This window comes from Meriones unguiculatus, chromosome 2 (assembly GCF_030254825.1).
Source record: "Meriones unguiculatus strain TT.TT164.6M chromosome 2, Bangor_MerUng_6.1, whole genome shotgun sequence".
NCBI classification, from domain to species: domain Eukaryota; kingdom Metazoa; phylum Chordata; class Mammalia; order Rodentia; family Muridae; genus Meriones; species Meriones unguiculatus.
Genome location: NC_083350.1, coordinates 172,359,898 through 172,376,441, shown reverse-complemented (window position 1 = coordinate 172,376,441; position 16,544 = coordinate 172,359,898).

Sequence of the window (16,544 nt, the reverse complement as noted above, 5' to 3'; positions counted from 1 at the left end):
GGGTGGTCTGGTGGACTCGCACTCTGCCCAGGAACACTTAGTCATGCATACTAGCCTTCTATGGGAGGAATTTACTGGATCTCTTTGTTCCTCTTCCCAGTGTGGCCACACCAAATCAATCTCCCTCTGCTTTTCACCATTACTTGTCTCTTTAACTGGGTTACTGAGGACAGGTGAGAGAGTCTAGCTGGTCAGGCTGGCCAGGACCCTGGATCTCACCCTGACAACGTTGGGAACAGCACAAAGGACAAAGATTCACTTCTGATGTTGTACCCATCAAAGCACTAGATCAAGACTGAGTTAGCAGACATGATAGCATCCATCCTTCTAGAAAACCCTTCCCACCCCAATGTAAAAACATATGAGGCATGAAAAACCAAGATAAGATGTGTCCTCCAAAAATTACCTAACCCAATAGCAGCCCCCAATAAGAGTGAATTCAATGAAAGTTAAGACAAAGGACTCAAAATATTTATGTATGTATAATTAAGTATGTTCAGAGAAATCACAGAGGATTCAAACTCCTAAATGAATTCCAAGAGAAGACAAAGGAAATAAAGTTATATGGGATATGGAAATGGAATTTTATAAAGAGATAAAAATACTGAAGAAAAAGAAGAATTGAAATTCTATAAATGAAGCTTTCAATAAGTTAAATAAAAACTTCAGTGGGAAACCTCACCAGTATAATGGATCAGAGGGAGAACAGGTATCAGTGCTAGAAGACAAGATATGGGAATTAGAACATACAGTCAAGGACATAAGGATAAATTAATAAAATTGTACAAGGGATCATAGCAGAAATTTCTCCATATCCAGAGAAAGAAATACCCATCCAGGTAAAAGAGACATTTAGAAACCAAATAAGCAAGACTAGAAAAGAAAGTCCCCGGACTGTTGTTTGTAAAGACACTGGACATACAAAGCAAAGATGGTGTCTTGAAAGCCACGAGAGGGAGCTGGCAAGGTGCCTGTGGGCAAAGCATGAAGACCAGAGTTCTCAGCATTTGCACAAAGCCTTGGTTGTGACCTACATCCGTAAGGCCAGTGCTGGGGAGGTAAAGCCAGGCTGATCAGTGGAGCTTGCTAGACCTCCAGCCACATTGAGCCAGTCCGCTGTAGCAATAAAGTGCTGTGCTGGTACAAACTCATTATGTAGAGCAATGGAGTAGAACAGAGGAGAACAACACCGCTAAAGCCACCTCTGTGCTGCCATCTCCTCCCCCTGCTCCTCCCACTCCTGCTTCTCTTCCTTCTAAAGGTGTCAAAGCGTACATTGCAGGGATGGGGGCTGGGCATAGTGGTAGAGTTCAATCCTCACTACAAAGGGGGGGGCCCTTTAACAAATGGTGCTGGGAAAATCGATCTTTCACACATGCACACCCCAAAAAAAGAAAAGCTCAAAATATATTAAAGTCCTTAAGAATAAGAACTGAAACTGTGACTGAAGAAAATGGATAGTTCAAGGTCTCCAGACAGGCAAGTGCTTTCTGTAAAGGGCTAACTGTGGTCCATGAAGTCACCCCTAAAAACTGACAATGGCGTCCAATTAAATGGAAAAATAAACAACCACAAGTGAGAGACAGCCTACAGATTAGAAAAAAAAATCTTTGTCAACTCTGTATCAAGCAGGACATAAATATATAAAGAACTGCAAAAATTTAACACCCTCATAAACTTTCTAGATAATAAACAGGCTGTTGAAATGAATGTATTGCAAAAGAAAAAACAAAAGTGACCAATAAATATGAGGAAAGGGTTTCAATCTCTTTAGCCATCATGAAAAGGCAAATTGAAACTACTTTGAGTCTCTCTCTTTCTCTCTGTCTCATACACGTCCAAAGGGGTCTATCTCCACTCAGCACTGAGATGCTTACACATCCATGTTTACCGGTGCGCTAGTCACAATAGCTTCGACATGGAACAAGCCTAGATGTCTATCAGCAGAGTGAATGAGTAAGATGTGGGGCCTACACCAAATGGAAATTTATTCGGTTTCAGAGATCAATAGAATCGTGACATTTGCAGGGAAACATATTCAATGGAAACAGATGGATGTAATTAAGGCAGTAGGTACTTGGGGCCATGCCCTTGGGAAATCCATCAGGCCCTTTTGCTCTCTGCCCACGTCTCTCCAACTTTTCTGTATCTTCTCCACTTTTCTCCCTTCCCAACTCCTCTCCACTTCCTTCCCTCTCCGCTTCCTCTTGGCCACCACAAAATAAACAGTTTTTCTCCATCACCCTCCTACCGTGATGCTTCAGCCTCATTACAATGAGCAAGAGAAAACAGTAAATCAGCCACAAACTGAAAACCTTCGAAAGATGCCACAAACCAAACTGCTTCTCTGTCCAACTGGTTTTCTCACAGCAACAGAAATTTGTGCAACACGCATGGGATTAACGTGTGGAGGAATGTGTATGATGCACAGACCTCCAGACTGGCAGCACATTCCTGTTGCATATTTCAAAAAGCTGGGGAGAGGAGGATGGCCTGGGAGGTGGACCAGCTGTTAGGGCCACTTGCTGCTCTTGAAGAGGAACAAGATTCAGTTCCCAGCATGCACCTAATGGCTCACAACCACATGTAAGTCCAGTTCCAGGAACTCGGTGCCTTCCTCAGTCCTCTACAGGCATCAGGCATGCACACGGTGCAATGCATGCATGTAGGCAAAACAGACATAAAAAAAAAACTTTTAAGGTGGAGAGAGAGAAATTATCTACCCTTGGAGACACACAATTGGTATGTCCAGAAGAACAGGAAGGCTGGCATGTTGGGAATACAGACGGGTACTGTATTAGTTACTTCCCTCATGTGTGACTGGATGCCTGATGAAAAACATGTTAAGGGAGAAGACATTTATTTTGGCTCACAGTTTGGTGGGAAACAGTCCGTCACGGAAAGGAAGGCATGGGGTCTGTAATGTCAGCACCAGGAGCTCCGCAGGGTAACAAGGAACCCCAAGCAGACACCACCCTCAAAGTCTTCCCCAGTCATTAACTTCTGCTACTGGGACACACACCCCAAACTTTCTATGAAATGTCATAGAATCAAAACAATATCAACATCTGAGGAAAAAGCGTTCAAGCAAATAAGCCTCAGAGGGAGGGGACAGCATGTCACCATTCCTAACAGTTACCACGCTGAGGATAAAACATTGCCCTAGATTTCTGACCTCAGTGACGAAGCATGTCTTACAGAGTTCAGTTTTAACAAATCCAGTTTTAAACTATGTCGGACTGTTCTGTGTATGCAGTTTCCATCCCATCTGCTTGTGTTTGGTTTCTCTCCTGTCTGTGTGTATGTATGCATTCATCTCATGCCTACCTGCTGCTCTCCCTACCCAGCTGCATGAAAGTCTGTACTAGGGTCAATTGCAAAAGACAAACACACCGTATTTTTCTCCCCACCCCCCAGAAGGGATGAGAGAATCAGAAAAACAAGGAATCATGAATGGTTCCAATCTGATATTTCACACTTACTTATTCATCCCTTTTTAAAGGGGTGTGTGGTGGGTGGCAGCTTGCCGAAGTCAGCTCTCTTCTTCCCACCGCGAAGTCGGTTCTCTTTTTTCCACCGTGTGTGTTCTGGGCATGAAACCCAGTTCGTCAGGCTTGCCATCAAGCCCATTAAGCCATTTTCCCAAACCCTAACTGGAAAGTTTTTAAAGTAGACTTCTAGCTTTTATACCACATGGTTATAAATTAAACAATAAAAACGGTGCACGTATATTTGTGATTCACACAGTGAAGAGAGAGACAACCCTGGCGCAGGAATGGCTACGGGGAGGGTCGATAATCACGCTCCACGTGGGTTTGTATTTGCTGTCTTTGCTCCCAAGTTTACCTTTTCCCTGGGCTCTGGGAAGGGTTGTTTTCCTTTGCCAGCGCGTACGATGTTCACCTCTGCCAGTAGATGGCGCAGGAAAGACATCCAGAGGGAGGGGATCCCCTCCATCCACAGCCAAAAGGCTGCGAAGTTAGGGCGCAGCTTCCCAGCGCAGGCTTCCAAGGCCACGCTGTGCTCTTCCAAGCAGAAAAAAGAAGGAACGAGTCATATCCCCCACACACAAGTCTATACACATAGTGATAAGAAAATTAACACAAAGGGACCCCTGGAGATAGGCAGGGGTTTTGCTTTTGGTTTTTGTCTTAACGCCACTGGAATGACAGTACTGAGCAGATAGGAGCACTCCTCCAGAGAAGCAGATTTGACAACTGGGACGTTCCTCACGTGGTGCCAGAACAGAGAGTCTAATCAGAAATGAAGCCCGGCTTCACACCCAACACACCCACATCAGCAGACGCGCGAGGGACTCGGGCCGCCAGTGGCTACTGCCGCCAGCCGCTCCAGCACGTGTCTGCCGGAACTGCAGCAGTGCTGGTTCGACTCCTCCTCCTAAGCCCACACACGTGCTAATTATCTCTCTGCCCTGTATTTCAGTGTATCTACGTGACCTGTTTTGGTTACGACCTGTTTTGGTGAAAGGCCTTCCGTACCCCCCTCCACCATTCCTCACTCCCAAGCTTCAAAACACGGTTGATCCCTGCTTTAGATACACACTCACTCTAAAGGCACGCACTCAAAGCCAGGCTGGACCTCATGTCAAGCCCTGGCTGAAAAGCAGCGGTGTCGGTTGTCTGCCCAACATACTGAGAAATGTTTTGTAGGACTTGGCACTCTTGCCAGTTTACATTCCTCTTCCTTATTCTCCCGCCCCATAATATATCATCAGATACATCTGTCCTGGATTGCAGTGCACTTAGTACATTCACAGAATTTTCTTGTTACAAAAATATTTTTTTGCAACCATCTTCGGTGCATTCACTTTTCTGTTATCTGAAGGAATTGTGACATTAGGCTAAAGGTGGAATTCATGGGTTATGGTCAAAGTGAACTTTGCTACGTGTTGCCAGGTTTTCTTGTTAGAAGTGTTGTACAATTTTGTGTGATTTTAAAAAACCACCGTTTTAGCATGGTACTGGAACAAAACCAGCCAGGTAGACCAATAAGATAGAAAACCTATATATAATAGAGAAAGCTTACATCTATTGCAGCCATCTGAGTCTGAACATAAGGCCCCAGGAAATGTTGGAGAAGGGATAGTCCCCTAACAGACAGTGGTGGGTAAGCTGGACAATAGCATGAAGAATACTGAAACTCGATCCCTATCTCTTTCCCTGGAAATCATTCAGTAGATCAGAAACCTCAGGCCCCAAACCTCGAACTCACTAGAGGGGCTTCTACAGGAAACACTCCACGCATAGCGGCTTTTTAAGTAGGACTCCGATTCACTCAAGAAACAATTTCAAAAATTAACAAATGAGGGCTCCTGACATAAAACAGCTTCTCCGGAACAATGGTCATAATGCAGAGGCCAAGAATGGGGAAAATCATTTGCCAGATGTTTACCTCACACAGGATTAATATCCAAAATGTGTATTTTGAAAACTCAAAAAAGCACACACACAAAAACAGACTGCCAACCCAGTGAGTGAGCCAAGTAAGAGAACAGGCAGTTCTCAAAATGCCCGAGAAGTAATCCGGAAAGTAAAAGTTCCACGCCCTTAACCGTTAGGGGGAAATGAAAATCAGAATTACATCAAGATTCCACGGGGCCATGGAGATGGCTGAGTGGTTAACTCGCAGAACAAACATGAGAGACTCAGTTTGAATTTACGTAGCCCATGTGCTGTGCGCATCTGAAGCTCCAGCATTGCAGTGGCAAGATGGGAGGCGGGGACAGTGACAGTATCTCTCAAGCAGCTGGCCTGGCTCTCACAGGGAGGACAAGAGTCCCTAGCTTACACCACAGGGAGGTGAGGCCTGAAACCCAAGGTTGCCCTCTGACTTACACACACACACACACACACACACACACACACACACACACGAGGGGATGGAGTAGATTTAAAGATTCCATCACACTCCAGTCACAGTGCTTATCATCAAGAAAACAATGACCGGAGAAATGGCTCAGAAGTTAGGAGCCTGTGCTGCTCTTGCAGAGGACTGAACTCAAAGCCCCCTGTAACACCAGGTTCAGGGAATCTGATGCCCTGGTCTGGCCTCTAAGGATACTGAACTCACGTGCAACTGTATTACCTTCCCCCTCACCCCCCCCCACTAGTGCACACCAACATGCAGGCCTGAGAACACTCTGGCTGTCACGTTCTTCACATTTTTCAGGCACCATCTGCATGTTGTTGTTTTAAATAGTCTTTTTTTTTTTTTTTTTCAAGACAGGGTTTCTCTGTGTAGCCTTGGCTGTCCTGGAACTAGCTCTGTAGACCAGGCTGGCCTCAAACTCACAAAGATCCACCTGCCACTTAGTCCCGAGTGCTGGGAACAAAGGCATGCACCACCCAGCTTAAATGAAGTCTTACTGGCTGGAAATTTGCCGAGCAAGCAAGGCTGGCTAGCCAGGGAGCCATGAGCTTCTGTCTTTCCTGGGACTATAATAGATGTAAGTTGTTAAAAGTGGAAGTCACGCAACTTGGGATGGATGTGCTCAGATCTTCGCAGCATCCCTGGTCTGCTCATTAGAGTCCTGTTCCTGACACCTAGTCACTAAGGTCCTGTGGCCAGTGGATGTCACTCTAGGACAACTTTCACAGCTACAGTCCTCTCCTTCAGTTTATTTTAGAATAATCATCCCTTTAAAAAAAAATCCACTTGTTCAATGAAGGATGGGTTGGATGGTGGAAAGGAAAGGGGAAAATTGTGTGAGAATATTTTAATCTAAAATTCTTTTAAGTAAATGCACGTGTCCCTTAGTCATGAGTAAGACGGGACTTCCCAAGGGCCAACTTTGTTTTGAGAAGCCCAGGGCTACCAGGCTTAATAGGAGGAAGCTAGAGAAGCCCAGAGGAACACAACCTCACAAAATGGCGGTGGCATTGCTCCAAAACCCAGATTATCTAAACCAAGAGCAAAATCCGTGGTGGGGTGAATAACACCATAATCTTGTGACCTCAGTGTCCGCAATACTAACTGCTTGGCTTTTCTCTCCTTTGACGAAAAATATATACAGGCACAGAGGTCTACTGGGAGTCTCCCTGCACTCCACAGACCGCTGTCCACCCGAGGGCGATGGCTTCTTCATCGCAGAGAACACCTGTCGGTGATAACAGACAAACATCCGGGGGCTGGCAGTCCTTCTCCTAAGGTGACCTTTAAAAAGAAAACGGGTCCTTAACCATATTCCTAAAGCACTGATTGATGAATTAAAGGGGGGGAAAGGTTTAAATGGGGCTCCCAAGATGGCTCAGGATGATAGGACACAGGCCATTATGCCCTACTCTGATACCCAGAAGAAGAAAACCATCTCCCACAAACTGTGCTCCCTCCCCCTCCCCCACACAGCCCTAGTGGTCCTAGCACTCACTTTTTAGACTAAGCCAGCCTCCTTCTCACAGAGACATGCCTGCCTCTGCCTCCCAAGGGCTGTTACTAAAGGAATGGACCACCATTCCCAGCCTTGATCCACCTTAAGTCAGTTACTATGTGGAAGAAGAGAATTTTAACCTAATGTTGTGGTTCTGTTTGTCCAGTTTACCCAGCATGGTTTGCTGAAAAAGCTATTTTTCTCCAAATGATGTTGTCATGGTGTCCTTGTCAAAAATCAATAAACTATAAATATAACAGTTTATTTTTTTCTGTCCTTCATATCTTGTTAATATGTGTTTCTACCATTTTGACAATACTGCAATGTTTTTCTAATAAATTTTGGAATAAAGTATTGTGATCCCGCCAAAGTGTTTTACTTTATTGTTTGTTTTTACCCAAGAGTATTCAGCGTTTTCCTGTGAGGTTTTATGATCAACCTGTCAGTTTCTGTTTTTTTTTTTTTTTTAAGCAAAATTCAGCTGGAATTTTGGATATTGACCTCATTGTCTGTGCATCATCTTCGGGAGTATTGCCATCTTAACAACACTTGGTCCTCTAATCTAGCAGCCTAGAATATCTTTCATTTATTTACATCTTATTTAATTTTACAAAAATGTTTTTGCTGTTAATTATACAAATTTTAGACTGCTATTTATTTCCAAATATTATAGTCTTCCATTCAATTTGTGAATCAAATTATTCAATTTTCAGATTGTTCCTTACCAGTATGTGAAAATACACTCGATTTTTAAGTTAATACTCTATCCTTCAAAATTACAGGAATCATTTGTGTGTTCTAGTAATTTTTAGTGAAGCTCTTAGAATTTTCCATACACAAGATACAGCATGAAAATAATGATTACTTCCTCCTTTTTACTTTATTTTCTAAAGATGTATTTATTATATGCTACATATGAGTGTTTTACCCACATGTGTGTAGATGCACCATGTGTGTGGCCAGTGTCCTTAGGGGCCAGAAGAGGCATCAGATCCCTTGTATGTGGAGTTACAGATGGGTGTGGGCCACCATGTGCACGCTGGGGACTGAATTCCATTCCTCAGCAAGAGCGGGTGCTCTTTACCACGGAGCCATCTCTCAGCCCTGCTTTCTCCTCTAATCTGAACACATGTATTCTTTTTTCCTGCCTAACTTCTCTAGCTAGACCCCTCAGTACAGTACCGAGTGAAGGGACAGAATTTTTTTGTTTCACCATCCATATGATGTTAGCCATGGGGTGTCTCTCATACATGTCCTTTACCATTATAAGAACTTTTTCCTTTTCCTAGTTATTTGGTAATATTTTTATTCTGAAAAAGTTCTGTTGTCTATAGAAGTGATCACATGATTTCCTCATTAGTCTATTGTTACAGTGTATTGTGCTACTTGAATCCATAAACTAAGCTAATCCCATACTTCTGGGACATGTCCTACTTGCTCCTGGCGTGTAATTGTTTTTCTTCATTTCTGGGCTTAGCTCTCCCCTCTGTGTTCATGAGAGATACTGGTCCACTCTTTTCTGTATGACTTCGTGTGTCTTTGCTATTAGGCTGATACTGGTCTTCGAGAATGAATACATTCTGCATTTGAAAATGGAAGTGTATGCCTCTTCTTTGATTACACATCCCTAAAATATGTTTATTTATTTAATTTTAAAAATGTGTCCTGGTACCTGTGTAACTAATCCATATTGCAGCAGGGAAGCACACACAGAAAAGACAATTTTGAAAAGTGAAATTTTAAGCTAAATAAACAATATTTTAAATGTCATTTTCAATGTCTCAAAGCCACAACACAGACCTAGTCAATGAGTACAGTGGGAAGAAATCCATTTTAAGATGGTATTTACCAATATTAAAGTTCTTATGGGGGGGTTGTTGGGATTGTGTTTCCACACACACAAATGCCTCCATATTTGTCTGGCTTCTCTTTATGTTCACTTACCCCTGCCATATAATCCAGCTGAGGATATCCTCCTTGGTTGATGGCAGAGAGAAGAGCAACCAGACAGGCTAAAGAAGTGAGCTGAATGGCTTCTGTGGACTCAGATTTCAGGAAAGGTACCACAACAGACAGCGAGGAATGCCTCTTTTCCTTCCGGGAATCAGGCATGGGCAAGACAGGGGTGCTATGTGACAGCCTCCAGTGAGGACCCTGGGCAGGAGTCTCCAATGAGCTTGTTTGGCTGGCAACATTTCCTACGTATGTTGCAGTTTGCTGCGGTAGGGTTTAGGGGTGTCCTGTGTCATTCACCAAAAAAAAAAAAAAAAAAAAAAAAGAACTCGCCAGGATTCTGCCTCTCCCCTCCCGCAGCCAGCCTATCTCTGTAACCAAACACAATCCTAAGTAGTATGACTTCCGCTGGGCCCCAGGGGTCCCCCTGGAGACACCCTGAGGTGGCCTTAGGGACCTGTGACACCGCCTGCCAGCCCTCCGGGAAAAGTATGCCAAACTTCAAACCTTCCTCCACTGAGTTTTTGGACAGAAATTCTCTTTGTCAACCTTCATTTTATTGATAAGGACAAAATTAACGCCCACATGCAGTATATCAAGACCTGCAGCGAGAAATGCGTTCCCACACAATAGCAGGGCGTTTAAATCCATGCACCAGGTCCACACAGGTCTGTGTCCTCCGTGAAGTTTGGACTTACCATGTATGCATTAGATTACCTCAGCAAATGATTATGATGTGAGATGGATAGATTTTTCAAAGGCAAAATGAGAACAATCTTTTTCCAAACTTTTGTCCAGTATTTGACTAAATAAGCATTGGGAAAATAGGTGTTACTTAAGAATGCTCTCAGCTGAACTAGCTATGCACCTGTGAAAACTTACTGAAATCTTGCCTCAGAGCAAACCCTTCTTACTCGGCGGGATGGTTGCAAGCGGTATTTCCTTGTTATGAATCATCTTGGCTTTAGGCACTTAGCGTTGTGTTGAAGCAATTTTAAGTTAGCTGAATTATTCTGCCCTGGTAGTGACTAATGCGCCGAAACACGTATGAGATAACCCACACAAAAATAAACAGACCTCCAGGGAATTATACTGAATTCAAAACATTAAGAAGGCCAAGCTCAAAGGCTGCAAACTATATAATTCCATCTCCTTTATCACTCTGAAAAGAGCAAAATTCTAGGCAGGGAAAACAGATTAGTGGCTTTGCCGGGCTTGAAGGGTCAAGGGTGGAGCCAAAAGAGGGGGGGATAAACAGAATATTATTAACCAAGGCTATACAGAGATGAAATCATATATATCACTTTTTACATATTTATCATTATACATTAGATCTTTTTTCATTTTCAACCACATACGGTTTTCACCTTGACTGTGACCTTGGTGAGTGGGAAACATAATATCTTTAATACATGAGTTAAATCTAAGATGGTGTTCAAATGAACTACAGGTAACTGTTTATGTCAATAATAAATACAGTAGATTACTTTTTAAACCCATACGTTGGACTTTTTATTACAGATGCAATTGCTGACTTCCCATACATCAATGTGCTTAAAGTGCCATATGATGTCAAATGTTTAGCCTAACAGCATAAAATTGAGCAGAAACTGTAAAATGTGTTTTATGGGTGCCATAAAAGCTTGGGGCTGGAGGTCCCCTCTTTAGCATTACTCAGATCCATCAAGTCCAATGGAAATTCTAGATAGCCAATGAACTTGGGAACTAAAATTGGCCTTCGGAGTTTTACTGACGTCAACTATGACCTCCAAGACAGCACCAGTTTCCTACCAAAAGTATGCTGGACAGAGGGCAGGCTCCTGCAGGACCACAAAGTCAAAACATTAAGCCTTATACAGTCCTCCTCTGCAAAGCAACTATATACAGTCCTCTCCCCAAACCAAGTAAGTTCTCCTTCGCTGAGTACACCGTCTTGAGTTCTGCTCTGAGGCCCTGCAGTGGGCAATACAAGAACAGGGTGGTTAGGCTGTGAGGTAGAGGGTTGAGGGGCCTATGTGAGAGGGTTGGAGGGACAGAGAGCCACATTCCTGGTACGTGAGTGAACAGTGGTGCTGTTCCCTAAGACCAAGAACAGAAAAACGTCAAGGACAACAGGAAATAAGAAAGGACAATTATCTCTGGAAATCAGTGTGTCACCCAGGTGCAACAATCAGAAGCAAGCAGTTCCATGAGTCCAAGCTCAAGACGAGAAGACAAAAAGGAGTTAACACATGGAGTTCCTCCACAGGCCACAATATTCCAAAATACAATTTTCTTGCTGGCAGAAGCAGCTTACTATGATTTAAAAACCGCATACTCATTTCCCCAGCTCCCTTGCAGCTAAGACATGAGACCTAATGCTAGGTAATATCTCCATAGAAAACCGGAAAAGGAAGTCCTTAAAATGCTTCTCCTTCCCAATCAAAGGAGCTTCTGTAAAAAGAAGCTACTCTATTTGCTGCCTTTAAACACAGTGGGTGAAGTGGTTGATGTCTGGTGTTATGGCAGCCACCCTGAAACCATCAGAACTGAAGATGTGGAATAAATTAAGTATGTTGAAATGGCATAGGTGAACGATGATAAAACCTGGATCCTAAATATTGCTGCTGAATACTTCACCATTCTTAGGAAATCTCTGGGTCTGGACTCTTGGTAGGTAGCATTGCTTAGACAACTTTAAGTTGTATTTCCTCTTATTTATAGTTGAATATCGTAGCTAATATGTCAACAAAGGAATGAGTGAAGCTGAGAAAGTTCCTCACTGGTAGAATGCTTGCCCGGAATGTGCAAGGACCTGGACAGAGTCCCCAGCACTGAAGAAAGTACCATGGGGAGGGTGGAATAGGCTTTTTAAGGATTCATCTTTATTTTTTAAGTGTGTGTGTGTGTGTGTGTGTGTGTGTGTGCATACACACAGGTGTGGTGGGATGACTGTGAAGGTTAGAAAAGGATATTGGGCCCCTGGAACTGTAGGTAAGTGGTAATGAGCCATCTGACATGGGTTCTGGAAACCAAACTCCTCCGGTCCTCCGCAAGAACAGCATGCATCCTTAACCCCTGAGCCATCTCTCCAGCCTGATTAATTATATTTTAATTAAAGCTAATTATTTTGCGCTTATGTTCACCTATTCTTGAAATAACCCGGTAAAATCAAACTGAGTAGGAATTTTCCTTTTAAAGGCCTGACTGGGAAGTGGAAGTAGGTACAATGGTCTTCAAAACACAAACCAAGACACAGAATGTAGCTCAAGGGCTGCAGAGAGCAAAATTAATCATTCGGGAAAACCTAGGGCCACAGTGACAACGTCAAAACATCAGGAAGTGGTGCTCTGGAGGTGATGGGCAGGGAGGGAGCAGTGGAGGAGGAATTTGAAGCCTAGTGCTGTATTCTTGGTCAGAGGCCCATGCCTTGGGAGGTCACAGGCCCTGGGACAGAGGCTGCAGCTGTTATTTTTCTAAATTGCCAGGCTGCCAAGTGTGGCCTTCTAAATGTCTGTGTCTATACCCCAAACCTGGGCTGTTCTCTGCGGTCAGGGAAGCTGCTTCTTGCAGTGGGCACCCGTCAGTGTGAGATGCAGAACTGATGAGATTGCCGGGAATGAGAGACTGGGTGCTCAAGTGCCCCGCTCTCGGACGTCTCTCTCAACCCCATCTCCTGCCGCCACCAGGGCTCATGGAACATTCATGAAGAGGAGAGAATGTAAGCACTGGACAATGAAGAGGGCTGTGGAATGCAAGCTTCTGGACCTCACTGGCTATCACACTCCTGAATTCACACCAGCTGTCCAAGATCAAGCCAGCCCGAATTCCTGCATATGTGGGTAGATGATCCCCAACATCCATTCTTGTTGAAGAGCTATCGGCAATTGACAGTTGTGGGGGAAGAGCAAATCTTATCATTTATTTATTTATTTAATTGGGGCTGCTGGTAGAGTTCATGCTTCAGACAATGGCCCTACACCCATACCCATATGGGTAGCACTAATTGGACTTAGAATGTTAAAGAAGAGGAGGATGAGGAGGAAAGAAAGAAAGGGGGAGCGAGAAAAAGAAAGAAGGAAGAAAGAAAGAAAGAAAGAAAGAAAGAAAGAAAGAAAGAAAGAAAGAAAGAAAGAAGGAAGGAAAGAAGGAAAGAAAGAAGGAAGGAAGGAAGGAAGGAAGGAAGGAAGGAAGGAAGGGAAAGAAAGAAGAAAGAAGAAAAGAAAGAAAGAAAGAAAGAAAGAAAGAAAGAAAGAAAGAAAGAAAGAAAGAAGGAAGGAAGGAAGGAAGGAAGGAAGGAAAGAAAGAAAGAAAGAAAGAAAGAAAGAAAGAAAGAAAGAAAGAAAGAAAGAAAGAAAGAAAGAAAGAAAGAAAGAAAGAAAGAAAGAAAAGAAAGAAAAAAGAGGGCATGAGGTTGGGAGGATAGGTAGGGAGCGAGTGGGAAGCGGGGGAGGAAGCGGGGGAGGAAGCGGGGTGGATATGACATTTCCTTGTATAAATGCATGAAATTCTCAAGAATGAAAAGAAGGCCCCCCTTTTTTAGAATAAACAGTCTGATGGCTACATTTTGCTTCTTGCCACTCAGGCACCCTCACCAGACAGAACGGTGAAGGCTCCAGGATTGTGTGAAAAGGTTCATAAATATGGATAGGATTTTTATAAATACCGATTTCCTTCCAGCAAGATCATCACTCAGTCCCATGTGTCACAGGTAATTTCTGCCCTCACAGCTGCTGACTCTGGAGGCTCTTTAGCTCGCAACTCACGTACAATGTGGGCCTGTGCCCACTCCGTAATGCTCGCTACCTCCCCGCGTTAGCCTGCAGCACAGTTCCCGTCTCTGGGGACAGGAAATGACTCATTACACTCACCCACCTTTCACCTTCGATGACAAGCTCTGCCCTTCTCCTGGCACCACAGTCTGTACAGCCTAATTGGCAGCACAAGAAGAAAACACCCCTGGGTGAGATTACTTCATTTACAACTTGCTCATTATGGCCAAGAAGGCTGCGAGAGGCTCGGGGAACGCCGGCAGGAGCGGGAGGCGAGCTTAGAGTCACGCACATGCGCGTTGCGGAATGTATATCTGCTGATTTTTTCTTTTTCTTACAACTATATAAAAGACAGAAAATTGGGTAAAAAAGGATGTGGAATTGGGCACTATTACAAAAAAAATACATTAAAAAAAACCTTTATTGAGTTAAAGAGTCAACAAATAGCACTCTGTGAGTCTACACTTTCTTTTCCTTGTGTTTGGGGTATGCGGGCATGCAGCATGTGTGTTCACACGCCTGTGGAGCCTAAGGACAATACTGGGTGTTGTTGCTCGGGCGCTGTCCACTTTTACTTTATTTATTGAAAATGAAGTTATTTTCATGCAATATACTCTGCTCACAGTTCCCTTCCCACATCTCCCAGATCCTCCCCACCCTTCCAACTCAACACTTTGTTTCTTTCCTATGTGTGTCAGACCTGTTGTGCCCAGAAGGCCTTGTTTCCTTGGTGTCCTCCATGCCCTCTGACCCTTACTATCTTTCTACCTCTTCTTCCCTGAGCCCTGAGCAGAGGAATTTAATGGAGACATCTCACTTAGGACTGAGTGTCCCAGCGCTTCTTACACTTTGCACATTGCCCATTTGTTCCTTTTCACTGCAGAAGGAAGTTTCTCTGAAGATGGCTGAGGGAGACATTGAGCTGTGGGGTGTAGCTGAATGTTAAGAGTCATTTTACTGCTGTGTTCCCTTAGCAGAACAATGGCATTTGGTTTTCTCCTAGGTCCACCGCCTGTCTAGTCTCAGATTCCTGGCCACTAGAGTAGACTCCTGGCCAGGCATAGGTTCCCTTCCATGGAGTGGGCCTTAAATCCAGTCAGCTAGTGCTCGCTTACTCCTACAACGTTTGTGCCTCTCACACCAGTTTATCCTGCAGGCTCGTCATCACTGAAGATCACAGGGTTTGCAGCAGGAACGGTGTTTACCATCCTCCGCTGTTAGCGTGGAGAGTACTTTCCAGGACCATGAACACTAGTCAGGAGGGGTGAAGGATCTAGTCAGGATCTAGGTCCAAAATGCTGGACCAATTGAGATTAGTAGCTTTCTTCAAAGCTCTCTTGGCTTTGATGAGAAATAGCAATTGAAGCAGTTGAGGCAGGAACAAGCAGAATGCTGGAACCTGTAAGATGCTAGAACAGATATGTCAATGTCTCAACATGCTGGAAGGAGGATTTTTGTCAGTTTTGGTCCAGTGTCTCCAGTGCCCAGTCCGTTTGTTTTGCAAACATATAATTTCTCACAAGCATTATACAGTTCTAAAATTATAAAGGTATGAGATGTTTGGGACGAAATTAAATTGTAAACCAATTTTACCTATGCCAATTAAAAGAATAGCAAAATAAATTTTGAGGATATTATAGCCAAGGATTTATTGTTGGAGTTCTGGCTAGAGGCATTTTTTTTATGCATCAATCAGTTTTAGAGTTGTTCCCATGTAAAGGGATCAACAATATAAGTTACCATTATTATTGAACATACAATCATTATCATGTTAAAATCAAAACAAGGTTGTAGAGATAAAAATATCTTTTTTGAGCTCTTGGGTGCCTGTTGGATTTGGTCAAGCTGTTACCTATCTCCCGAGAGAAGGCCTCCCAATAAAGAGACAAGCTGGTTATCTTGAGCATAGAAAAGGCATATTTCAAGTAAACTTTATATTAGCTTTTTTTTTTTTAATTAGAGTTTAAGTATATCCTAGGCATTTTGTACTTGTTTAGAAGTTTAGGCTTAGGTTTATATATATGTTGTAGCTATTTTTGTCTTATCCCCTTTTCTATACAGAATGGGCAGTTATGCCTTTATAGACAAACTTTATATAAATTCCCTTTTACCTTTCGCATTTAAGCATACCCTAGGCATTTTGCACTTGGATTTTTTATTTTGATTGTGGCTATTTTTTGGCTTGCTCCTTTTTTATACAGAATGGGCAATGATGCCTTTATAGCCAAACTTTATATAAACTCCCTTTTACCTTTAGCATTTAAGCATGCCCTAGGCATCTTGTACCTGGATTTTTACGTTGGTTGTGGCTATTCTTTGGTTTGCCCCTTTTTTGATCTGGCATGGATGATTCAGCCTTTTAAACATATGAATTTTAATATTTGAGTTTCTAGGACTTGAATAGGCTGGCATGTACTTTGCCATCTGTAAGCCCCCTGTGTCTTTTTTGCATC